Here is a 27,779-nt window from a genome sequence, read left to right as displayed (position 1 = left end):
CACCGTGTAAATCAAAATATTTCTCCGTCTATAGTATCCAATTTACCAGATCCTTGCCATCAAACTTCCACATCTCACTTTTTCTTGATTTTAGGAGCTCAATATTGAAATGATTATAACTCTATAATTTTGGATATTTAAGTTCTAAAATTTTGGCCTGTAATAGACCTCTGAGTCCTCTTCCTAACTCCACAAGTCTCATCGCAATTGGATTCCTGAAGAAAGATTTATTCCCAATATCCCACGATGACCTAATTATAGACTAGTTCAGTAGAGTGAACTTGTACAATGTTCCACATGCCACTGTTTCAACCTTAGGTTCTGAAAATTATACCCAAACAAAATACAGTCCATTCTCTTTTTGTAACTTCTTACAAAATTTCAATGTGATGCTCAGAGAGAAATATACGACGATTTTCCTACGGTCACCTGTTTAGGATGTAATTCGGGAGTATGAAAAAACCCTAACTTCCTCAGATCATATATCTGAAAATATAGCGAGACAAGATCTAAAATTTGGACCCAAGGTTTAGAACAATTTTTTGTCAAATGGGTTTCTCTTTAGCTGCTGAAACTTCATAGTGCAAAAATTATAGCAAAAATTCCATGATGACCTATTTTAGATGGAATTCTGGAGCTTGCAATAACCTTAAATTCTGCAGATCATATATCCGAAAATATAGCAAGACAAGATAGTAAATTTGGACCCGAGGTTCAGCAAGATTTCCTCTCAAATGGGTTTTTTTTAAGCTTCTGAAACGTCACAGAAAAAAAAAAAAAAAAGAAAAAAAAAAGAAAAAAAAAGAAGTTCTAGCGAAAATGCCACAATGACCTGTTTGGAGCAACAAAACCCTAGATTCCAATGCTCTGATACCAAATGTTATGAAAGCAGCTCACAAAAAGATAGAATAGATAGATTAACACCTTAGAATTCAGCCTCTTTGAGCGGGGAAAACTCCTTTACATTACACAAATGAACAATTCTTGGATGATACAAATGACAAGACCTCCTTTCTATATATAGGAGTATAAGGGGTCATAATATAATTAAAGCCGACATAACAGTAATAATGTAAGGGAACAATAATAACAATATTGGGTTTCTATGGGGCACAATAATAACAATATGGGGACTAGATGGGCACAACAATATAATAAGGGGGTTGGACTAATAACAATAGCAGTTACACTAGCCGTATAGGGACCTAAGATTGATATTGTTTAGATCAAGGAGAACCCAATTGAGAAGGCGTTTAGACATTCAGAACCATAGGGGTCGAAAATAATCAAATCGACAAACCAATGGTAAATATGGGAAGGGAGAATGTTGCCATATAAGGAGCGCAAATATTTCCAAAAGAAGGAAAACGACCAGGATTCCCATCAGAGGGGTTTCCTTGATTGGTGGAATCGGGAATTGTTGCTATCAGTCTCAACCTAAGATATAATAACGAGTATTTCCATAGGAAGGATGTTGTTACGTGGTCAATTCATTTATTTTAGAAATTAAAGACACAAACAAAAGAATGGGATAACTAGGAGAAATGGTTTACCAAGCAACCATGAACTACAATATACACCTTGGCAAACCAAGGACTTAGCATACAGTAACCAATTTCCCCAAATGTTATGTTCGATGTATTTGATATATGTCACAGACCTCCTTGACACGGTACTAACAACCACCTACTATGCTCTAACCAATAAAAATTAACTTTGTCTTAAATTTGTATTCAGTAGTTGTCACATACATAAGTATTTAATCATCTTATAGGAAATCAAATCACATGCAAATATATTCATATGATAAAATCAACAACAACGTAAAGTGTAAGGGACCAAATCATCTAGAACATCCTATGCAATTCAATCAAACAACATTAGCTTGAAGAGTATCACTTGGAAGAGTATCAAACAACGCTATGTATAAATACATGTTTCGAGATCTCACATGCAAGAGAACAATAAATATTAAAGATCTGGACCATCGTTGTGCAACAAAAATCAATGAGAGCAACAAAACTCAATGAGAGATGTCAAGTGGTCTAAAGACGATGTTCAAATTCAACCTCATTTAAATATGGAAGTGAAGATGGTAATTTGTATTTTAAAAGATACCATTTTTACCATTTAGCTCCATCCTTCCATTAATTTACCCATGAATTTTCCTTTGCACAAAATATTGTCATTATTACTTCACCGAGCCATTACACATTACAATTTACATAGTCAAAATTTCTATTATATATCCCAACATGAAAATTATAACTACAATCAATCAATAACATCCATAATATTACAAATTGAATCAATTCAAAAACAATTTTAACCTGCCAGCAAACCGTTGGAAAGCACTACCAGAGGATACCAAATTATCTGTGCTTCATTATACTAAACCAAATTAGTGAGTCAGATTCATTTGTTAATTGGTGCATTCCATTCACATGTGGTGGCTACTTGTAGTTAAAATCGGCGAAAGGAAAGTATTAATTCTCCTATTTTAAAAGGGGTTTTAATAAAAAGGAATATTCTTATGACAAAATCATCATTTTCCAACCAAAACCTTGCCATCACTTCCGCATGGCCCTGCATCCCCAATGAATAAAGTTGTGCAATTAAAGGAATATGTCGTCATCACCAGTCTTTTATCCATCACTCGAGTGTCGACACACAAATATATATATATATATATATATATATATATATATATATATATATATATATATATATATATATATATATGTATATATATGTATATATACATATATACAGATATATACATATATACATATATGTATATATATATATATATATACATATATATACATATATATATATATACATATATATACATATATATATATCTATATATATACATATATATATATATATATATATATATATATATATATATATATATATATATATATATATATATAGTAATTTTGCAAAAGGATCCTCATCCTCGAAATCAGAACTAATGGGAATCTCAATAACAATTGAAAAACTATCCTCAATTAAATCAAGAAAACCAATCTCTAAAATGGAATGATTGTCAACCACAACATATACATATATATACATATATATATATATATATACATATACATATATATATATATATATATATATATAGTAATTTTACAAAAGGATCCTCATCCTCGAAATCAGAACTAATGGGAATCTCAATAACAATTGAAAAACTATCCTCAATTAAATCAAGAAAACCAATCTCTAAAATGGAATGATTGTCAACCACAACATCAGGATGCAGCTCACCGATTTCGTCATTACCGCCAATGTCAGAAACTAGGAGCTCCCTCTTATCGTGAATGACCCATTTCCAGTCAGTGTCATAATCCCACTAAGTTGTTGAGGTTTTCAGTTTTAGTAAAATAGGCAAAAATCTCAATAGGTGACAACAATCAGATTGTGTTGCTATATTAGCTCTATTTTGTTGGGAGAGAGTTAATGCAACCTAGATTTGTTGTAAGAGGATTTATGAGGCAGTTAGATTCTCTTAGCTATAAAATAGGTGTCCATACGGATTGGTGGGTGTGAGAGTTTGTGAGGAATTTGAATATCTTGTAATCTCCTGTTTGATAATAAATATTGTCGATGCCTATGTTTGGTGGACGTAACCCATATTGGTTGGGTGAACCACGTTAAACTTATGTGTCTTATGTGTCTGATTTTATGCTGTTATTTGTCTTTTATTTAGCTGCGCACTGCTGGCTCTAACAAGTGGTATCAGAGCAAGTTGGAGGAGTGGCGCAGCAGAGGTGTGGCAGGCTCACGTTGGCTCGAGGCTGGAGGAGCGTTGATGTTAGCGTGGCTGTCTATGAACTGCGCAAATGATGTTAGCGGCTGTCTATGAACTGCGTTTTCCAAACTATTATGTGTATGTTTGCGTATGACTGCATAGATATTGGCTGTCTATGAACTGCGCTCCCAAATAAATAAAACTCTTGGCTGAAACAACACGTGAGCCAACACATGACTGAACGATTGCTGCGTGGAGGTTTAAATTATATATGACAGCGTTGAAAACAACAATGGCGCATCGTTGAATTAAACATTGTTGCGTGGACCTGTGTGTTGAATTAAACATTGTTGCATGGATAGGAGTTTGACAACATTGCAGCGTGGACCTGTGTGTTGACTGTCGGTGGCTGGTGTGTGTTCTGCCAGGACCTGCGCATGCTAGAGCGCAAAACGTTTTGTTTTTTGAAACTGCCTGCGGCAACCAAAGTTACGCTGTGCACTGAGCATGCTGCAAAAGGTGGTTTTGCAGAAGGCCCAGCATGGTTGTGCTGGCATGGACCTGTGTACGTGGAGTATAAACAGCCTCAGTGCGTGGTGGAGTATTTCGTTTATTTTTCAAACGTTTTGTCAATTGGCGTGGGTAAGCACTGACTAGGTGCGCCAAGAATTGGAGTTGGCGCGGAACCGTTTTGATTAAGAGCGCCAGTGCGCCAATTTTTAGATCAGCGCGGATCCGAAATTAGAAAGCGTGCCATTTTTGTCACTCTAAGCGTTTTTGCTGTTGGCGCAGTCTTTCTGGAGTTACGAGAGCGCCAACGTGCCAACGATTGCGTGGGTAAAAAAATTGCAATTTTTTTTTGGGTTTTTTATTGTAATTCACACAACAATTTTTTTTTTTTAAGCAAAGGCAGTGTAATATAAGGCATAGGTGGTTTGTATATATTAACTTCTTTTATTTAAAAGTTGGATTTGGATATTGTTTGTTTTAAACGAGATGGCGAAAACTCAGAGTGCCCGGTTTGAAATTGAGAAGTTTAACGGCAAAAACAATTTCGATATCTGGAAGGTAAAGATGTATGATCTCCTGGTACAGCAAGGTGTGGCAAAGACGCTATCAGGAAGATCCAAATTGCCTTACCCCGTGATCGATGATGAATGGAATGAATTGGATGGAAGAGCCTTGAGTGGTATTCGACTGTGTTTGGCTGATGATGTTTTATTTAACATCGTGTCAGAGAAGACTGCTGCTGGGTTGTGGACGAAGTTGGAGAAGCTGTATATGACAAAAGCCTTGACAAATCAGATTCTCCTGAAGCGACAGCTATACAGTTTAGGAATGAAGCAAGGTAATTCCATTACTAATCATTTGAATGTTTTTAATACTCTAATGGTGCAATTAGAAATCATAGAAGTAAAATTTGATTTCGAGGATAAAGCCATAACTTTATTATGCTCGTTGCCTAAGTCGTGGGATCATTTTGTTACTTCTATAAGTCTTAGTTCATCTGAAACCATTGAATTTGATGATGTCGTCGGAGCTTTGTTGTCCGAGGAGACCAAGAAGTGGTCGAATGCTGACACCTCTACATCAGAGGGAATGATGGCTAGAGGTCATTCTAGAGAAAGACGCCCTCGTAAGCACAACGATTTGTGTTCAAAGTCGAAAGGAAAGAAGAGTAAAGTAAAGTGCTGGTTTTGTGGCAAATCGGGGCACTTGAAGAAGGATTGCTGGAAGCAACAAGAAATTTCTAAAGAAGCTTCATCGACAGAGAAGAAGGAAGCGAACACAACCGATACAGGTTCGGCATTTGGTTCAGGTATGAGCGACGAAGTGATATCAGTTAATTTGTCAAATCATGATCAACATTGGTTGTTAGATTCCGGTGCATCAAACCACATGTGTATTCATAGAGAATGGTTTAAGACGTATAGATCAGTGAATGATGGAGTCGTGTACATGGGTAATGATGTCACATCTAATATTGTGGGAATAGGGAGTATACAACTGCAAATGTTTGATGGGACAACAAAAATGTTAACTGATGTAAGACATGTACCAGATTTAAGGAAAAATCTAATTTCACTAGGAGCACTTGGCACAAATGGATATAAAACTATCATTCAAGGTGGAGTAATGAAAATTTACAAAGGTATTTTACTAGTAATGAAAGCTAAGAAAGTAGGAAATATGTTTCAGTTAGAAGGAAGAACAGGGTCAGTTCATGTGTCTACGGTGTCTGAACATGACAGTAGTTCCATTCGCCTATGGCATAAAAGGTTGGGCCATATGAGCGAAAGAGGGTTAAAGACTTTGGCTGATCGCAAGCTACTTCCTAATCTAAGGTCTGGAAAGTTAGATTTTTGTAAACATTGTCTGTTTGGCAAACAAAGTAAGCAAAAGTTTAAAACAGGCAAATGTACTAGTAAAGGAATACTTGATTATATCCATTCAGATGTTTGGGGTCCAGCACCTACAACCTCGTATGGTGGCTCGTCATATTTTGTATCGTTTATTGATGACTTTTCTAGGAAAGTGTGGGTCTACATGTTGAAAAGGAAGTTTGATTTTTTTACAGTTTTAAAGCAGTTTAGAGTATTGGTAGAAAACATCACTGGTAGAACTATAAAATGTTTAAGAACTGACAATGGTGGTGAGTTTACCTCCAAGGAGTTTGAAAACTATTGCAAGGATGCAAGGATCGAAAGACATAAGACTACTGTTTATACTCCTTAGCAAAATGGAATTGCTCAACGCATGAATAGGACTCATTTGGAGAGAGCAAGGAGTATGCTGAGTAACGCTGGTTTGCAGAAGGAGTTGTTGACATAAGCGGTGGCTACAGCTTGTTATGTGATAAATCGGTTACCATCGATAGTGATAGGTTGCAAGATTCCTCAAGAGGTATGGAAAGGTCACCCTTGTGACTATTCTAAACTCAGAGTGTTTGGTTGTGATGCATATGCTCTAGTGCCTAAACATCAACGCACTAAATTGGATCCAAAATAAAAAAGGTATATATTTGTTGGGTATGGTGATGGAACAAAGGGATTTAGATTGTGGGATCCTACTACCCGCAAAATCATCATCAACAGAGATGTAAAATTTGATGAATCCTCTCTTGTACAGTTAGATGTAGATAATAAATTGAAACGGGATGATGTATCTGATTTTCAGCACATTCAGTTTGACAGCACTTCTAATGATAGTCATGATGACCATAGTTCAGATGCTAGTCATGAACAAGTTTCAGAATCAGATTATGAACAGTGTTTAGATGTAGGTCATGAACAGGTCTCAGATGGTGAACATGAAGAAGTTCCTACAGATGGTAGTCAGCCAATTGTGGAAGCACCAGAAACATCCTTAAGGAGGTCTACAAGGATCAAACGCCCTCCGAAAAGGTATGATGATTATGTTACTTCAGTTGCTTTGACCGCTAATGACGATGAACCTCTGTGCTATCAGGAAGCTATAGAAGGTTCGAAAAGTGACAAATGGAAAGTAGCTATGAAGGGCGAAATGATGGCCTTAAGTAAGAATGGCACATGGGATCTGGTTGAACTTCCCAAAGGCAGGAAAACTGTGGGATGTAAATGGGTTTTCAAGGTAAAACGGGGTGTGAATGATATGGAGGACAGATACAAAGCGAGGCTAGTTGCAAAAGGGTTTTCTCAGAAAGCAGGCATAGACTTTCACGAGATATTTTAACCAGTTGTTAAAATAGTTTCAATTCGAATTGTGTTAGCGTTAGTTGCTTTGCTTGATTTAAAATTACAACAACTAGATGTTAATACTGCATTTTTACATGGAGATTTAGATGAGGAAATTTATATGGAACAACTGGAAGGGTTTGTTCAGCATCGGAATAAGAAATTTGTCTACAGGCTCAAGAAATCATTGTATGGTCTGAAGCAGTCACCTCGACAGTGGTACAAGAAATATGATTCTTTCATGTTGAGTCAAAAATGTATAAGAAGTGAATATGATCATTGTGTTTACTTTAAGCAGTTAAGTAATGGCATGTTCATTATCTTAGTGTTGTATGTTGAAGATATGCTTTTAGCAAGAAAAAGCATTGAAGAAATCAACAGGTTAAAGACTCAGATGGCAAGGACATTTGATATGAAAGATCTAGGAGCAACAAGACAGATTTTGGGCATGGAGACTTTCGGAGACAGGAGCAATGGTAAGCTGTGGCTATCAAAACAGAAGTATATTGAGAAAATACTTTTGAGGTTTGGTATGAACAATGTGAAGCCTGTGTCAGTCCATTTAGCTTCCCATTTTAAGCTTTCTTCCAGTTTATGTCCTAATATAGATGAAGAAAAGGAATATATGTCTCGAACTCCATATGCCAATGTAGTAGGGTGTTTGATGTATGCAATGGTTTGTACTCGACCAAATATTTAACATGCAGTTGGGGTTGTCAGCAGGTATATGGAAAATCCGGGTAAAGAACACTGGTCAACAGTGAAATGGGTGCTTCGGTATTTGAGAGGCACAAGTAGTTATTGTATCACTTATAATAAGAGTAGTGAATTTGTTTGCGGGTATGTTGATTTTGATTTTGCAGATGATTTGGATAAGAGAAGGTCAACTTCAGGGTATGTCTTTACTCTTGCAGGTGGAGCTATTAGTTAGATGTCAAAGCTACAAAACATTGTTGCTTTATCCACTACTGAAGCAGAATACATTGCTGCTCTACATGCTTGCAAACAGGCGGTTTGGCTGAAAGGTTTGCTTGGTGAGTTTTGTAGGTTACAGGACAACATCAAGTTACTTTGTGATAGTCAAAGTGCAATACATTTGGCTAAGAATCCGGCCTATCATAGTAAATCAAAGCATATTCTAGTAAAGTACCATTTTGTAAGACAAGTTATCACTGAAAGGGGAGTCTCTCTTGAAAAGGTGCATACAAAGGAAAACTGTGTAGACATGTTCACGAAACCAGTTTTGTTAGAGAAGCTGCGTTGGTGTTTGGCTTCTCTTGGCTTGCAGAAAAGAAAAATAATAAAGAAACAGGGTATCAGGCTAATTGTTGTCAAGGTGGAGATTGTTGAGATTTTCGGTTTTAGTAAAATAGGCAAAAATCTCAGTAGGTGGCAACAATCAGATTGTGTTGCTATATTAGCTCTATTTTGTTGGGAGAGAGTTAATGCAACCTATATTTTTTGTAAGAGGATTTATGAAGGAGTTAGATTCTCTTAGCTATAAAACAGGTGTCCATACGGATTGGTGGGTGTGAGAGTTTGTGAGGAAATTGAATATCTTGTAATCTCATGTTTGATAATAAAGATTGCCGATGCCTATGTTTGGTGGACGTAGCCCAGATTGGTTGGGTGAACAACGTTAAACTTCTATGTCTTGTGTGTTTGATTTTATATGCTATTGTTTGTTTTTTATTTAGGTGCGCAGTGATTGCTCTAACATAAGTGAACACAACTCAGATGCCTTGGTTTTATATTGTCCTTGTTAAAATGATCATAGGAGGACCAATTTCATGGATAAAACTCAATCAAACTCAAACATTAAAACCACAATCACTAAGTGCACACATGTCGGCTCTTCAATGCAGTTCGTCCAACGTTATCTTTATTTAGGTTGATATTATACTTTAAATGACGAAACACTGGCACCCATTCCATTTATACACATGACTTCGCAAACTCGAAGACAATTGTTAGAAAGTTAACCTTTGACATTGATATAAAAACTTTGATTCTATCCTCAATGCCATTCGTCACAGTAAGGATGCTCGAAATAACTGAAACGTCTATAAAGTTTATTAATGTTACAAATAATTAGCCTCTCACAGATCCAGCCCACAGAAGTGGTGTTTAGTTAAGGTAGTTATTGATTTGAGTTGTTTCCTGAGAAAGAAACTAGAAGAAGTCGATGTGAAATTTTCTTCCATATTGATGCTACCCGGGTCATCTGAATCTATTATCCTCCTCACTCTCTCTGGGCCTGTCTATGTGCAAAAAGAGGAAAATATATTGTGATAGAAAATCCGAGGAAGGTGGGTACTAAAAGTAGGATCATGGATCTGCGCATGATTAAAGTATAGGAAGCCATGGAGATGGCACCGATATACGTTGTGTCAAGGCTCTGTGGTATCCTTCTACTAGGGTTATCGACAGTGATGCCCTGATGCTCCTTGCAAGTAGAAGCGGAAGCCCCTGACACAATTTTTTCTTTTAACACTTTAGTTGTTGGAGACTAGATCAATGAAGGTGGCATTCATCTCAATAACTGGTAAATAAGGGATTATAGTTGTGAATGAAAGACCCATATAGGAATACAATTGCAACATCGTAATGGCAGTTTCGGTCTCAGGACTTCAAGATCCTCACTCTTGATACAATTGCCTCCCATATGGCTCAGTATATTCGCCCAGGATAATTGGGAATAAGGGATTGTAGCTGCAAATGCAAGACTCGGATGCACATAAATTACAGGACATTACTTGAATGTCACTCATGGTTACAACGATCTCATATAGGATTCACAGACGCTACATTGAAATGATTTCATTCACATGCTTCACGCTAGTCTTATATTGATCTGATTTCTGTATGAACTCCATCTCCTAAGATCAACATGGCCACAATGAATCTCGACATTAGGATATACTTCTAGATTTTTACTACGGTATGTGTAAGTGATTCTAAACGTACTGATCTATCCATTAAATTTATAATAATTTACAGTAGCAGAACCCAAAACTATACTCACCATAAAACGATTACAAAATAGTCATGTAAGATAAATAAATAGCATTCGAAGTCCATTAACATCAGGCCTCATGGCATAGTTTACATGAGTTAAAATGACTATAATACTAATATGTAAAACCATTATTCAGATGCGTCAACGTAATTTAGAACTAATCACATAAGGAGTTAGGAACAATTTCTCTGACCAGACACCACGATACCATATCAGAATTGATGAGAACAACTATTACATGGCACCTCTTTGTTTCTCGGTGACCTATTCATCATTTGATTTTGGAAACATCTTTACCATTATGAAACTTTAAGTTAATTTAAATCTCCTTATTTTATTAGGATTCTAATTCCTTGAATTGACTCAAAAGCTTGATTTCTATTATAAAATACTATTTTCCTCACTCGAGATTGTTTTTGTGAATATGTGAATATGATAATTTTGGAAATGATATTTTATTAAAAAAAATATAAATTTCCCCGGTCACTCAATGTTATGATTTTGGGAAAGGATTTTTTCTCAAATCCCTATATTTATAGATTTAGCATCCTCAATGATTTCAAATCCACGGTTAACTTTCCAAAATTTTGTATATGTTTCCGTAAACACAAACAAATATATCTAATTTCACCAAAATATCCAGATCCTTTTTAGCTACTATATCACCACCTAAAGTAAAATAATTACTTTTTCTTCCCATCCCATTTTCGAATCCAATAGTTGTGTGGAGTATTGAGAGACATCCTTATTGCATTTATCAAAATATGAAATTTACTATGTTGTAGCATACACTTAGGGAAAAAATATTAGTATGGACTTTTCATGTTTATTTTGTATTTTACTGCAATCAAATCTATGTTTAATTGAGTTTGATTGAACAGAACTCTGCATAGGTATGTAAACTACTAAATAATAACTTTTGCTACTGAATCTACCCTTCTATCTTGAACATTTACTGGTCTATAGCATATATATATATATATATACACACAATAGAACCATTTACACCTTAGTAGGTTTGGGGTTTCTTTTCTCGAGCTCATTATCGATATGAGTCATGAAACACCATTGTACTGGTTTAATTATATGGTTGTGCAATAATACATTTATAACCATAACTTTAATCAGCCCAACACAATAGAACTCTTATTATGAATTTATAATCGTTGTTTGGGTTTCATATATGAATTAATACTTTGATGATTATTATGCAGGAACATCTCATATTTAATTTTAATTTTATGTAATTGTTTAATTAAAGAATCTAGGATTTTCTAGAATTAGTGTGTCATTCTAGAATTAATTAGGAGATAGGGAAGTTAGGATAGAATCCTAAAATATCTAGGAGGAATTTTCTCTAGAAAAGATAAGAGAGACTTCTCTCCCCTAGAGAAGAAATAGCCATGTAATTGTTTGTAATGCTCATGTTTGGAGTGTGATTTAATTTCATAAAATTTTATATTGTTTTAAGTTTTGAGCGCTGCACCATTTTTGGTGTCAGAGCTTGGTGTCAGAGCTTGGTTAAGAGATGAGTGCGATTATGCAGTGATTGAATTAGTTGTCTTTTTAATTCATCTTGGGGAGGCACATACCATGTAATTGTTTGTAAGGCTCATGTTTGGAGTGTGATTTAATTTCATAAAATTTTATATTGTTTTAAGTTTTGAGCGCTGCACCATTTTTGGTGTCAGAGCATGGTGTCAGAGCTTGGTTAAGAGATGAGTGCGATTATGCAGTGATTGAATTAGTTGTCTTTTTAATTCATCTTGGGGAGGCACATAAGTTGGTTGATGGCGGACTGTGTTTTTGATCTATACTTGAAGATGCTACTGCAGAAAGTGTCTGCAGTGTTGTTGAAAAATTGTAGGAACCATTTGGTTTATTAACGCAAGGGATGCGATGGTTTGTCTACTAATAAATAATTTGCATCAGAATATATGTGTGTTTTCTCTAATTTGCATACACTGTTGTCTTTTTAGAGAAGCTAAAATCAAAGGAGGGGAAATTTATTAGAATAGCGGTTGCTGTTCATGTGGGTATTTCCTTTAAATTACAGATGTTGAGTTGAATTGGCGTGAACGCTGTTCGAGTTGAAGGCTATCCTTGCGTAATTTTAAATGGATTGGAGGCGTATTGCAGCTGATACTACATTGAAGATTTTGGGCAGGACATTTTCAGATTTTGGGCAGGACATTTTCTGCATCTGAGAAGTGTGAGGAAGTTTTCTACGTAGCAACCTATGAAGAAAACCGTGTGAAAAACGTGAGGAAAGCCTGTTGATTGAGGTTGTGAAAGGTTTAAAAGGAAATTCCTGCATGTTAATGCGTGGATGCAGCCAGTGTTGGGAAAAGGTTGAACTACAGGTCTAAATTACATTGAAAACTATTCGGTCACCTCTGAATTTACCATATTTCATTTTCATAAAGATCACGTTGAAGTTGAAGTTGACGGAGATAGTTTTAAAAAATGGAAAAGGTTTTTATATAAGGAGGATATTATTAATGTTTAATATAACTTTATATAAATGGAGATTAAATAAGGGGACTTTATATAAGTCTTAATGTCGGATGCTTTATAAAGCACTTTTCATATTTAATTATTCTTTTAAAAAGTTATAAAATTTATAAAGTGTTTTGGTTATCTATTAAAGAAGGGTTTAAGTAAAGAATCGATAAGGAATTATTGCTTTTATTAAAAGATGGCTCATAGAGTTAGAGGAGCTAGAAGAGTGAGATGGAATTGGTCTAAGTGAGACCAAATGCAAACCAGGTCTTACTTGATGATGTAAGACATATTAGAATTTGATTGGACAAATTGGAGACAACACGTCAAAGAGATGTCGACATCGGTGATATCAGTGAAGTAAAAGAAAGATCAGACGAAGAAGTTGAAGAAGAAACTCCAGAAGAGAAGATGGTCAAGATGATTGTAGGAATAGCTACCAAACCAAGATTGGATGTGCCTATGTATGAAGGCAGTTTAAATCGTGAAGAATTAATCGATTGGATCAATGCCATATGTTATCACTCTAAAATTTCCCTAGGGTTGTCATGTTGTCTTTAAAGAAATGATAGAGGTAACCACAAACCTACTTTTGAGATCAGGATCTAGCCTTCCTAATGCTCAGAGAGGGCTCTTTCTTAATGATTTAACTTTGTTGAGTTAATTGATTTTAGGCTAGTTATTTAAGTTTGATTGGGTTTTGATTTGATTTGGTGTTGGAATCAATGATTCAGATGGATAGATAAGTGTCTTTTTACCATTGGACCATGGAGTCCAAATGTTATGAATACAGGACTGAATCAAGTTCTAAAGATAGTTTTCACAGCGCAAGGTAGCTGATTAAATTCAGATCTTTTAGGCTGGATGGTGAAGTCATTTTTTAATCAGGGTCAAGGAGCAGTTAAGGATTCATCAAATTGGATAATCAGGGAAATGAAAGAGGTCAATCAAAACTAGGGAGCAATGAAGAATTCCCTCCTCTGGATATCATAAAAAAATATCAAAATGAATAACTGTTCAAGATAGAGTGTACTTAAACAAATTCTGTAGTAACATTCCAGTTATATCATTCAAATTGGAAAACATGTGTGTTTGTGAAATACTCAAGAAAATAACAATTTAACAAATGAAAGATACTTCACGGAAGTGGCCCAACACATGAATCATGTAATGCAATGCCTTTATTACCCAGTCCCGTCTGCTACCCTGAAAATGTTACAATAAACCGTTAGGTTTTAGAAAAATATAACTATAGAAATGTTCAACAATCCACACTCAATACTTTGACTTGTGAAGTATTTATACAAAAATTGTTACGAAATATCATAAAACTGATTTAGGAATTTTTCAAGAAAAGGAAATATCTTCATGCAAGAAGATAGAGACATATATGTAACTAATGCAAGTTGTCCCTCTTTTATTGATTGTTGTTTTGATCTTTTGTTCCTTTCTCTCTTTGGTTGTTGCTCTAAGCTAGCTGTCCCTTTACTCTAGATTTGAATTTTAAACTATGTCTTTTACCTGTACTCTTTGACATAGCTGATCTGTTAGCCTCTCTTGTTTTACCTTGGCTGCTATGTTTTACCTTTCATATTCATAGTAAATAATTAAACTTTTCCCAAGACTCTCCATCTGGTATTTTAATTTTTACCATTATTCTGTAGATTTCATCAGTTTCTGTGTCTTTTGCAAAAGTAGGCTTGTTTATAAAAAGATGTTTTACCTCATGCTGGAGGTAAAAGATGTTCTCAAAAGTCTGATAGAGCACCTTTATTTGCCACTTCTCTGATTCTATTATCATAGTCTTCATGTGGCATCAACCTGTCATTAATCCCCAATGGATTACATAGAAATTTTTGCCTCAAAGCATCAAATTTGACCATGAATCTAGCTATTGCTAGCTCCATTATTTGGCACTTCTCCTCAAGATGTATCATCAGGTTCTTATTGGTGATTACCTTCTTTACCTCTAGTATGGTCTTCGTTATGTCATCTATTCCAAGATCCTACAATTCATACTTTTTCTTTGAGTTAAGGAACTGGATTATTCTTGAGGATTCTTCTGGCGTATTCCCAAGTTTGGCTCTAACCCTTTGAATTGCCTCACCAACCGCTTTGACCAAATCATTCTACTCGAATATTACCTATATATATGGCCAAATATCATTGATCGAGTCAATGATATTGGCCATAAAAGTTGTTTTGCTTGGGCTACTGGCTCTTTCAGTGTCAATTCTTTCTCCAAATTTTGTATCCTTTCATTCAACCTGTTTGTTTTTTGTGTTTTATTCTTGTGCATCAATTGAGCTAGTTTTTTTTCATCCTTTGGACTTTATATTTGTTCTTTAAGTCTATTTATTTCATTTTTCTGGATGCACATATCTTTCGTGGATTTGATCAGTTTACTTGATTCATCACTAGGATGAGTTGCTGCTGTTGTTGAACCTGTTGCTGATGTAGTTATTGATGCAGTGGGAAGTGTTGTAGCTACTGGAGTTGTTGTGGCCACTGAAGCTGCCAAAGTAGAAGGAACTATTGTAGTAACTGTAAGAATAGCAGTTTAGTAGCTGATTTCATGCTAGCCTATTTTTCCTGTACTAACTTATCCATCTCATTTTCCATTTCTTTTAATTAAGAATTTAGCTGAATAATGAGGTCCATCATCTCATTTTTTTTCTTTGGTTCTCTAGAACTTCCTTGGTCTGTGGATGTTTAGAAGGAGGAAATTTTCGCTATTTCTTCAAAGCAACAATGTCTTAATTTTTCCTTTTATGACCTTTTATGGTGCCTTGATGTCATTTGGATTGTAACTCTCAGTAACCAAGTCTTCTAGTGATTTAATTCTATTATCCTTCGCTTGTGAGGATGCTTTCTCTAGTTTAAACTATGTTGTGATATTCTTTAGAGAATTTTGAAGTTTTTGTACACTCATAGCTTTGTTGGTCATAGTTAAGTTTATCATTTCTCCTGCTTGTTTATGAAATTCAATATGATCTATGGGATGAAAATTCTTTGCCAAAACTTCAAATTTTGTCTTGTTGTAATCCGCTGATGACTTAGGTTATTATACTGTGGGCTGCAAAAAGGTTATCTGCATTTTCCTTATTTCAATGTCAAAAGCTAAAAGTAACCTATTCTGATTACTAGGAGTTTGTTTGAAATACTGGGCATAGGTTTTAGCTTTCAATGCTTCATTTCTCAACTTGATTTCTTTATACTTCTCCTTTATATCTTTTTCTTTATCCATTGGTTTTCTCAATGAAGAGACTTTAATACTAAGCTTCTTACGAATAATCTGAGTATTAGAGGTTGAAGGCTAATGAGTTTCCTCTGAAACTGCTGGAGCTATACTTTCTCCGACCACTGTATCTGTATCAATGATTTGAACTATCTCAACTGTCTCAACTGTCTCTTCTTGCTCATTTACAGGATTTAGCTTGGGCTTCTTCTTGTACATGATTTCAAATATGTCATTTGTTGTATCCTTATTTGAGCAAGAACCTTCTTCCCTAGTCCTTTTTGCACTTCTATCCTATAGGGTTGGACTATGCATAATGGAACTAGTATCCATTTGTTTCTCCATATCTATCAAGGTGTTTTCCAACCACTCTCACTAGTTGGCATACTTTTCAATATTTGGCCTGGACTCATGCATAATAGAGCTCAATTTAAACTTGAGCCTTATTTTGTTTATGACTCCTAAAGGATCATATTACCATTTGAAACTATTGGTGAACTTCATTTCCTATAAACATTTTTCTACTTCTTCTCAAACATCCCTATTATTGTAGATAAAAGGACCAAGTTGGTTTTTGATTTTAAACTATGTTTTCTTCCTAGCTAATAGAAAATTCACATCATATGAATTTATAATCTTCATGATATACTCTAATGAAAATATCATCATGGGGAGATATTTGGGCAACTTATAGGGAGTGAGATGGCATCCATATACCCTAATTTTAGTGTGGTCCTCGTATAAATACTAGTCTCCTATTCTTCTATGTTTGGAAAACTATAAAACCTTATTTATCTCATCACGGATCCTAGGTTGATTGCTACTATTTAGCATGTTAACCACTGGGTGAACAAATGAATCAATGAACTCCTTGTAGCTGAAAATAGTGGAATATTTTTGGATTAAGGGTGTCCAAAAGATAATAGACCTAGGATATCCCTTAGCATCCATATTTTGGATGTTAACTGGAAACCTGTCTGATTGGAAATATAGGAACATATTGTTGTTGGGAAAAGTATCCAATATGGAATGACCCTATCCCACTCTAAGGGTGATAGTTCCTCAGCAACAACCGAATGCAAAGCTATTCGAGATTACTTCTTTATGAGATGTAAGAGAGGGGAGAAAGAGATCCACTAACCGTTATCTTCCGCTAATGATTGATCCAATCTTCTCTCTTTGCTGCTTGCTCCCAGCTCCTTGCTCTTTCACTGGCCCAGCTACACCAAGAACCTGCAAAATGACAAGAGAGGGAAACTACAAGAAGCATACATTCATAATTGATTCAAGGATTAGAATAAATCAAATATACAAGTATCAATACGCCATCGAGACACATGCATATAGAAGAACCTCAAATGCTTTATTAATGGAAGAAGTAAAGTTCTGAGAGTGTTACAACCATAAGAGGCCCAATCCAGCAACACCTCCCAGCAGAAAGAAATCTCCTCTTCACCTCCTTCAAGCAAATCACCCAATAGTTCTCTACTCAAACCAACAACACTTCCTTACATTCACAAGATTCCAGCCTCCATAGACCTCATGAGAGAGCTCTATATATAGGAGATTTGGAGAAAGGATGAGAAAGCTTGAGTTTGGCATGAAGCTGACTAGTGCCCTCTCCCACTTCAGTTATACTTCAGTTCTTGAGTCCACTTGGAGTTTCTTGCTTCCACTTGGAGATCTAGATCCTCTTACTCATCACAGGGTGAATTCCCTGATCCAAGTGTCATTTTGGAAGCTTCCTGGGCATTTGACACCTTGCAGAATGACTGTGCCACTTGGCCAATCTCGCCCAGCGCAGGTAGCCTTCATTAGATTTGACATTCAACGCAGGTACAGAGTGGAGCAGTTGACATTCAGCGCAGATGCTCAGTGGAGCAGTTGACATGATCCAGAATTAGCTTGTTTTTGAGTGTTTTCAGGTGGAGAACTGATTTTTAGTGCTGTGGTTTGCTGACCTTGTTCCTCTAGGGGTAGGAACAACATGTTTAGGGACTTTGGATCCCTTAGATTAGCGACATTTCATGCTTCATGCTGTAAGGCACAAAAATGTCTATAACAGTTGCCCCCTAAAGTATGAGGTCGTTTATCGGGTGAAATGCTTTATCAGGAGGATCCGAAGTTCATTCAATCGCCGAGAGGTTCCCTGTAATAAAATACAATACAATACATTATTTTTCATTCTGCTTTCATGATCTAGCTGAGGCGGGCATTCCCATGCTCAGCGTTATAAATTCATTTTGGTACATAGAACAGACGATCGTCTGATGGTAGACTGATAATTCTCTGTTGAAATTATCATCCTTTGAGTAGGATGATCATCTGCTGTAATGATGTACATATCAAATGTCTTTATATTTCCTGAATATATATCGCAGCCCGGATGGATGAAACTAGATCCGGGGTCTTCAAACTCGTTCGATCTTCACTCTAAGTACAAGTCGATCCATGTGAGAATTGCGCTGAAGTCGAACATGGAAAGACATCGCTTGATTACCGGTCAATAATGTAAACCGTTAACAAGCGCGAGAGGAATCACCAATAATGACAATGACCCTCAAGGTACTGCAGTACAATTCACGTGGTGTGAATAAAGGACTTGGCGTCGAACACCACGCAAAATCTTCTGGTCGAAGGTCATTGATGTATACCTGTCGCCGGAAGTGAGAAACTTGCCATTGAGGCATGCAAGCTTCAAAGTACTGAGGGGGTTGTTCCTAGATCAACTTCTTGGATAATGAGCTGAAGTCGACAAGAAGCGATCCGTCAAAGGAGGGCCTTAATGAATCCCACATCAGTGACACGGAATGGAGCTAATGATTTTAGTGGAGGTGAAAACAATCTGTGAAATATGATTCAGGGTGGCGATCATGGGTGGATGAAGGATAATGTATGGCAGTGGATGGGACACGGTTAACTCTTTCTGAACAACATGTCTTGAACATATAACGACACTGATGTGATGGATCGGTAGCATTACCCCAAATGTGGATGGTTTGGCGAGGACCATGGTGATGAGACCGGTGAATGAAACAACCCAACCCGATGTGATACGGAGGACAGAGTGTCATGTTCAAGAGCGACTTGCTACCATTAAAGCTTTGAGGTTCTCCCAATTTTTCCCCAGTCATTTCTGACCAGTACCTCTTTATTTTTGTCAAGCTTGAGGAGGATAACATATGCTTGTTCTATAACCTGCCCTTCGGGCAAGCCCATCGCTATGTTTTAACGAGCCTAGCGATAGGGAAACTCGTTCTCGTCTAAAGACAAGTTTGTCGCTATTTAATCATTTTAACGAGTCTAACGACAAGGAAAACTTGGTCCTTTTCATTTTTAGAGAGTCTGAAAAGGTACAGAAAGTTAACTCCAAAATTCCTTTTTCGTCATCTAATCCCTTAAGTCCGAAAAAGTATAAAACAATACAGAAGGGATGAGTTTTCGATAACTTTAACGAGCCGAATAAAACAAGCGCTCGACCTTTTTGTGCAATAATCCCTCAGGTCCAAAAAGATTAAAATCTAGAGGAGGGATAGCTCTTCCGGTCAATTTAACGAGCTGGAAGGCCAAAACTCGGCAAACTTTTCATATTTTACGAGTCAGATGAAAAGAGCTCAAAGAAGACTCGTCTTTTGAGGAACGAGTGATAAACAGGGATAGCAGCAGATTCCAGGTACAGGTTGGAATTTTCCAATCACGGCAGTGTGACAAGGATGGCTAGGTGATATCACTCTTCGCAGCTGTTCCTCAAAATAGGTAAACAATCATATGGAGGTGAACGATTGGCCAAATGGAATGGAGGTGGCGGGTGCAAACACGACCAAGGCTTTTTATGGCTAATAAATTTACGGTCACAATGGTTATTTACCGGTACTGGGTTCATTTTTTAATGAGCTTGAATGCGCCAAAACACTGCTCAAAAGCTTATGTTTATTTTTTAACGAGCATGAACTATGACGCTAAAACTGCTCGGATCTCGCTTTTCTATTTTTTAACGAGCATAAATTCCGCGGTAAAACTGCTCGATATACCAGTCATAAGATAAGAAATGTCTCCTGTGAGATAGCTATTTTTTATGGAGCTTTATCTCACGAAGCTATGCTCCTCATATCCTTTCTTTATGCAAGTTTGGAAACGGCTAATCCTAAGAGTTTAAAGGGTTAGACCTACAGGTTTAAAGGGAGAACCTAAAAATTTAAAAAATAAATAGTCGTCCCTTGCTTGCACTCCAAAAGGTTGCATGCCCCCAGGTGTAAGGTATAATTTCAAGGCTGCCCCTACTTATCCGATAAAACATTTGTTTTAAAGGGTGAGGCTTGCCTCTTTCTGGTTACCCAAAGATGGTTCTATTTGCTGCCGCAAATCAATCTCTTTCTTCGGCAATGTCTACTGAAATAGACAAGGGTGAATGACTCTTTGTCAAACAAGTAACCTTGACAAAAGAATCCTGTTCTAGAACAACCCCTCTTCCTTCCACGGACGGGGTACGGACTAGTCATATTCTTTCGCGGAAATTCTACCTTATACCCAAGGTTTCCTCTGCCTGAAGCAGACCAGGATGCATGCCCCCTGGGTTCCAGTCCCATCTTTCCGAATCACTCGCACTCATCGGGAAAGAGGACTGGGGGTGGAGACATTTCTTGGGTGAATAGACCATTGAGGGTTGGTATGTGACTATTTGCGATGCGTGATCCCGGAAATGAAAGTTGGTCTACGAGCTTGACCATTCTTCCTTCGTGTGGAAAACACATTACTCTAAAGAGTGAGGAGACTATAGCTCCCATGCAATATATATAGTCTCGTCCAAGGAGTAGGTTATAATCCAAGGGTCCTTGAACAACCATCACGTTCATCTGAACGGTCTTCCCTTTCAATGTAACAGGCACATTGGGGAGGATCCCTAATGGTCGACTGGTTCCTTTATCAAAACCCGAGAGATTTCTTATCTCAGGCAAAAGCTCTAGGGAACCCAGTGCTTTCCAAGCAATAGAGGAAAGGATACTCACAGATGCCCCTTCATCAATGATGGTTCCAGCCATTACCATCACGTAAATTTGGACTATGATTCTGAATGGTATACTGGCTGGTAACCGGGGTCTGCCTAGTTGGTTCCAATCAAAGGATACAACCAGGTTGCTTGGTGGTGGGACCGAATATACGGCCGGATATGACCTTGACGATGTTCCTTCCTGCGATAAAGGAATGGGCGCATTGCCCTGATGCTCATCAGAGTCGGTGTTGATGAAAAGAATCTGGATGGTGTCATCCTTATTCTCTTTAGTGAGGGTGTCATTTAAGGATGAAACCTCTGAAGGAAGAATCGGGTCAACTGCCGTATCGACCTTTAGACTTTCGTCTGGTCTGGATTCAGTAGGTTCATTTTCAATGACTGACGCTTCAGCTGACCACTTGAGCGGGCCAGCTGTATTCTCAACCAACGAAGGACTTGGCACGAGTTTTTTGTATCCAGGAGGAAGTCTCAACGGTGAAACCGGGCGATCTTCCAAAACTCTCTTCGCTTCATCTAAGAAGGGACAACGGTGGATGGCATGACCGCCTTCACACAGTCTGCAGGGGGATCTTGCTCCCCCTCTTTGTCTTGAACCTTCACTTTCGCTGGTTGACGGTAAGCAATCAACATGGCTACCAGAGGTTGATGCCCCCGAATTGTGCAAACGAGGGGACCAGTCCCTTAGTATCCGGGGAATACAGGGACAATCTCTATGGAAGTGGTCTCCTCTACATATGACACATGGCGATTTAGGCCCAGTCTGTGTTGTGTGTGGATTTTTGTTAGATGTCTTTTGTTTGCCCCCAGTCGCCTTAGGCTCCTTCTTCTTCTTCTCCTTCTTCTCCATGGGAGCTTGGCTTTTGCCGGCTCTACCTTGCGAAGACGAAGGATTGGAGGAAGAGTTATAGGAAGTTGAAGGCTGGTGGGCAGCTCTAGACTCATCTAACTGTTGACTCGACTGTTCAGGAACCATGGTGGTCTGAACTACATTAGTTGAGAATAGCCAAATAGGCAGGCCAATTGTCAGTCCTGGAAAAGACAATGTGGCCATGTAGGGCGCACCAACTTCTCCCCAAGAGGAGAATGGGCTAGGATTTCCATCATGTGGAATTCCTTGGTTGGGGCGTTCCATGTTCTCAACCTACAGATCAACGCGGGAATAGGAGGTGATTATGTTCCGTTTAAAATAAATTTTATAACGACGCTTTAGACACAACTTGCTTTTTCACTTTTTAAGAGTCGAGAAAAAGCTAAAGATGACTCTAGTCTCCTTCGATGTTTTAACGAGCCCGAAGTGACAAATGCTCGGATGGACTTTTTCAGTTATAGAGTTTGAAAAAGGCCAAAAGAAACTGCTCTGGAGTTCTAGGCAGAGTGTGTGCCAAACTTTTCGCAAAACCACAGAATACGTTTTACGGTACGAGTGGTCGATCTTCGTGAATGCTATGTTCACTGCATTGCGATCAGTAGGGCGGCCGACACGGTTTCCTATTGGATAAAGGATTTGTTCCTATAGGGGTCTCCCAATATATACGCGACGGTACGTGGGAGCACAAGTCCGTATTGATACTTATCGCTTCACCGTGGAGGAATCACCCAACCACTCAACGCTAAGATATCACGTTTAACGACGCCGGAACACGTCTCTAGCTTAGACCTCTATGTGTTTGCGTTATGTTTCAATGCATTGTTATGTAAATTCAATTTATTTTAAGGTTGATCTTGTTTAGCAGTTTGCCTTTCAAGGTTCACCACGAGATGTATTGATACAAATTCCTAAATGCAGTCTAAGATGAGAAGCAAGCTTTTTCAATCTTTTCGACTTATGAAAATCTTAACTACTGAGGGAAAAGAGAGACAAAATCTTTTCACACAGATCAAAGAGCACTCGCTAATGCACTTTTTCCCTAAATCAACATACAAACTTATATGCAAAATGCAAAAATGCAGGTATTTCTTTTCTCTTTCTTAATGTTTGTGCGACACAAAAAGAAAGCTGTTGTATAATTTCGAATTCAATTTCAAGTGAAAGCAAACAAGCTTGTCCAAAATCGAAAGACACCTTAAGATTTACTTGTTTCGACACTAGAAATATATAAATTCAAACCAAACGACGAAAGCAAAAGCTCAATCAGCTATGAACAGCAAACAAACTAACTCTTAAGACCAAAACGACACTTTATCACAGGTCTAGATCTAAGAGGTCACAGCAAGACTAGTTCACTTTCGTTATGGGAAACTGTAAATGATACAAGAAATACATAAAGAACAAACACAGTTTCTTTATACAACCGAGGCGGAATAGTGGCAAGGAAAGTTGGTTTCAGATAGGCACATTGACTGGTAACAGGCAGCAAAAACAAGGGTGAAAACAGGGCAAGAAATAGCAGGAAACCCCAGTAGCACAAGGCAAGACTGGTCCAGCGCAGGTGGGACACTGTCTGTTTGACCTTCATCGTAGGTAGCCCCTTCGGGAACTGCGCTGAAATGCAGACAGCCTTCACAGCAGTTGCACTGAAGCACGAAACTTTCGTTTCTCTTGGTTTCCGGGTCACAGATTGCTCAAAAATTCACATTTTTTGGCCAAATCAGAAGCTATCAGTCAAGGACACACTAAGGGATGACAAGGAGGATGAAAAGCTATCACTAAGAGGTTATTAGAGTCCTTGTGGATCAGCTCTTCAAATCATAAACTTGCCCAGAAACTGAGCTAGAGTAGTTGCCCTCTACTTTGCATTTGAAAGATCCAAATGCAGTTCGATTCGGTACTCCCTTTGTTTATGAAATGAATAGCAAAAACACAAACAACCAACAAGATACGATCCCCAGCGGAGTCGCCAATTTGTTGTTGGGAAAAGTATCCAATACGGAATGACGCTATCCCACTCTAAGGGTGATAGTACCTCAGCAACAACCGAATGCAAAGCTATTCAGATTACTTCTTTATGAGATGTAAGAGAGGGGAGAAAGAGATCCACTAACCATTATCTTCCGCTAATGATTGATCCAATCTTCTCTCTTTGCTGCTTGCTCCCACCTCCTTTCTCTTTCACTGGCCCAGCTACACCAAGATCCTGCAAAATGACAAGAGAGGGAAACTACAAGAAGCATACATTCATAATTGATTCAAGGATTAGAATAAATCAAATATGCAAGTATCAATACGCCATTGAGACACATGCATATAGAAGAACCTCAAATGCTTTATTAATGGAAGAAGTAAAGTTCTGAGAGTGTTACAACCATAAGAGGCCCAATCCAGCAACACCTCCCAGCAGAAAGAAATCTCCTCTTCACCTCCTTCAAGCAAATCACCCAATAGTTCTCTACTCAAACCAACAACACTTCCTTACATTCACAAGATTCCAGCCTCCATAGACCTCATGAGAGAGCTCTATATATAGGAGATTTGGAGAAAGGATGAGTCAGCTTGAGTTTGGCATGAAGCTGACTAATGCCCTCTCCCACTTCAGTTATACTTCAGTTCTTGAGTCCACTTGGAGTTTCTTGCTTCCACTTGGAGATCTAGATCCTCTTACTCATCACAAGGCGAATTCCCTGATCCAAGTGTCATTTTGGAAGCTTCCTGGGCATTTGACACCTTGCAGAATGACTGTGCCACTTGGCCAATCTCGCCCAGCGCAGGTAGCCTTCATTAGATTTGACATTCAGCGCAGGTACAGAGTGGAGCAGTTGACAATCAGCGCAGATGCTCAGTGGAGCAGTTGACATGATCCAGAATTAGCTTGTTTTTGAGTGTTTTCAGGTGGAGAACTGATTTTTAGTGCTGTGGTTTGCTGACCTTGTTCCTCTAGGGGTAGGAACAACATGTTTAGGGACTTTGGATCCCTTAGATTATCGAAATTTCATGCTTCATGCTGTAAGGGACAAAAATGTCTATAACACATATGGAACAATACGAAAGAGTATTTGAATACTCTTTCATCTAGAAATCTGATCAATTAATCATGGATTCTGTCTGCTAAGAACTGGGCAAAATTGAAAACTGCAGTTGGAGGATTTCCCGGGAAAAAAATAGAAAGGAAAGAAAGTATAGGCTCTTGTTCATCAATGGTATATTCTAGAATACAAGACATCATGGTTATAATCTGTCTGGACCTCTCAAAGAAAATCGTGGCAGAGTATGGAGGATTGTCTGTAAGGATATGAGCCTCTTCTAGGATGAATGTATGAAACTTTTGAGATCTCTTGGGAAGGTCTAGCTTTAGGTACAAATCAAGTAGGTTTTCAATAGAAAGTGGGGTTTCATTTGGATTTGGCTGGATCTGCAACATCTCATTTATTGACTCTGCAGTGATTGTGAACAAGATTTGCTAGTCAGGTGAGACTATGGCTCTTTGACATGGGATATAGAAAATTTGGAATAGGTGGATGATTTCAGGGAACTGGTATAACTGTGGGAACAAGTATTTGTGCAAATTAGACTCCCATAACTGAATATCTTCATTCTGGTTGATGAATTTGTCTTTAACCAAGTAGTGGAGTTTCAATATATGGCTAGGGGAGGCTATCTCTTTGATTTGGAAATCTCTGTCGGCCAATGGGAGGTGGTCAATATCTAGGTGAGGGGTTTGTAGGGGTGTTTTGGAGAATTTGGTATCTACGGATAAATACCAATTCCCTAGATAAGTAGCCATATCTAGAACAACAATTTAAAGTGTTTTAGTCTTTTCCTATAAGCAATAGATAAGATGAGAAGATTAGAAGACCTACTTGTAGTTTCTCTTTCCTATCGTCTCCTTTGTATCAATCATGTCACTCCTTCCCATACTTAATACAATTGAGAAGTACCTGTACACACAATAAAAAACAAAGAATCGATCAAAGAAAAATATCTATTGAATATAAGTGAAAGGAATCAGATACAATTCACACATATAAGCATTATAAAAGAATACAAACATATGGGAGAAAGGTTCAAACACTTTATTGAATAGAAGAATGAATTACAACCATTGGTGTTTGATTCAAGGCCATTCCTCTAGCATGGATCCCATCCACATCACATGAAAAGCATGACAAACTTGTAGCATTACAATACTTGCTTCAAAGCCAAATCTCATAGAAACATTATCTCCTTACAATTCAACATAATCGAGCCCCTGATCACTTAGATGAGTGGTCAATTTATAGGTAGATGAAGGAGGTATTGTTCTAAATGGTGGCATTGAATGGACTTCCATACTTAGAATTAGTTCCATGGAGGAAGGGATGAGAGGATAGGATGCACATTAACTCATTCCTCATCCATTTTCGAGCTCATAGGAGTTGATAAGTGAGGGAACCTTCTAGATGACTCTAAAAGATAAGAATAGTCTCGAAACCCTATGTGAATTTCACTCAATCTCGCCTAGCATAGGTGAAAGGAAGCCTAAGTTCTTTGCAGAGCACCCTAGCATGGACATAATTGTTCTGCAGCATGCCCTTACATGGGCCTACCTACGATGGTCCCTCTAGAGGCTATTTCTGGATGTCTTCAAGTCATGAAACTGTCTCGAAAGGAGGCATTCAAAGGGGTGACTTATTTAGGGCATGTAGGAACTAAAATTAGGGTTTGATGAGCCCTAAAACACTAATATAGATGATGGGATTGATGTGCCCAAATGGATCTATAATAGCTGCCCCCTAAAGCATGAAGTCGGAAAAATGCCAATGTTAAATGAAATTATTTATGATGTGATGAGGAGGTATCGAAGTGGAAGGTGACCAGTGTCAATTACAATACATATATCATGATATTTGATTTTACATGAATTGTTGAGGGAAGGGATACCCATGCTCAACTTATAAAATTTCATTACATGTACATAGACAGTCGTCTATAGATATAGACCCATCATTGGAATGACTATCAATGTAAAGCCATTGTACATATGATTTAGTACTCTTGAAATTGCAGCCTAGATGGATGAAACTAGATCTTGGGTCTTTTATCTCGTTCAATTGTTTTCTCAAGTATGAGTCCAACCATGTGAATATTTGATTTGAAGTTGAACATGGGAAGACACCATCTAATTACCAGCCAATGATGTAAGTTGTTAACAAACGTGAGAGAAATCACTAATAATGATAATGATGCTCAAGGTAATGCAATACATTATGCATGGTGTGAATGGATGATTTGATGTCGAACACCATACAAAGTCTTTCAATTCAAGGCCATTGATGTCAACCTATCGTAAGAAGTGAGAAACCTACCATTGACGCATGCAAGCCTTAAGGTACTGGAAGAGTGTTTCTAAGTCAACTTCTTCGATAATGTGCTGATTTCGACAAGAAGCGACTCGTCACTGGAGCGCCTTGATGTATCCCACATCGATGACACGAAATGGGTGTAGTTATTTTTGAGATGGAATTTGACTGAGGACACAAGGTTCAAGAATGGCAGTCATGAAAATGAAGGTTTATGGTATTGCAAAGGATGAATTTTGACTGAACGAATTCTCTTGAACATGTTGGCAACACTAAAATGAATTGGTAGCATTGACCCAAAACAAGCTGATGGATGGTAT

The 27,779-nt window shown here is 37.6% G+C and overlaps 1 pseudogene; it reads left to right on the top strand.

The window, feature by feature from the left end:
* Window positions 1–27,779, top strand: part of LOC149231144 (cationic amino acid transporter 9, chloroplastic-like) — a 93,977-nt pseudogene that overhangs the window by 39,878 nt on the left and 26,320 nt on the right.

The sequence above is a fragment of the Pinus tabuliformis genome, chromosome J (genome assembly GCF_031772625.1).
Source record: "Pinus tabuliformis cultivar Carrire ecotype Pingquan chromosome J, CPIR1, whole genome shotgun sequence".
Lineage (NCBI taxonomy): Eukaryota > Viridiplantae > Streptophyta > Pinopsida > Pinales > Pinaceae > Pinus > Pinus tabuliformis.
Note: the sequence above shows the minus strand (reverse complement) of the source record. Positions and strands in the feature narration are given on the sequence as shown.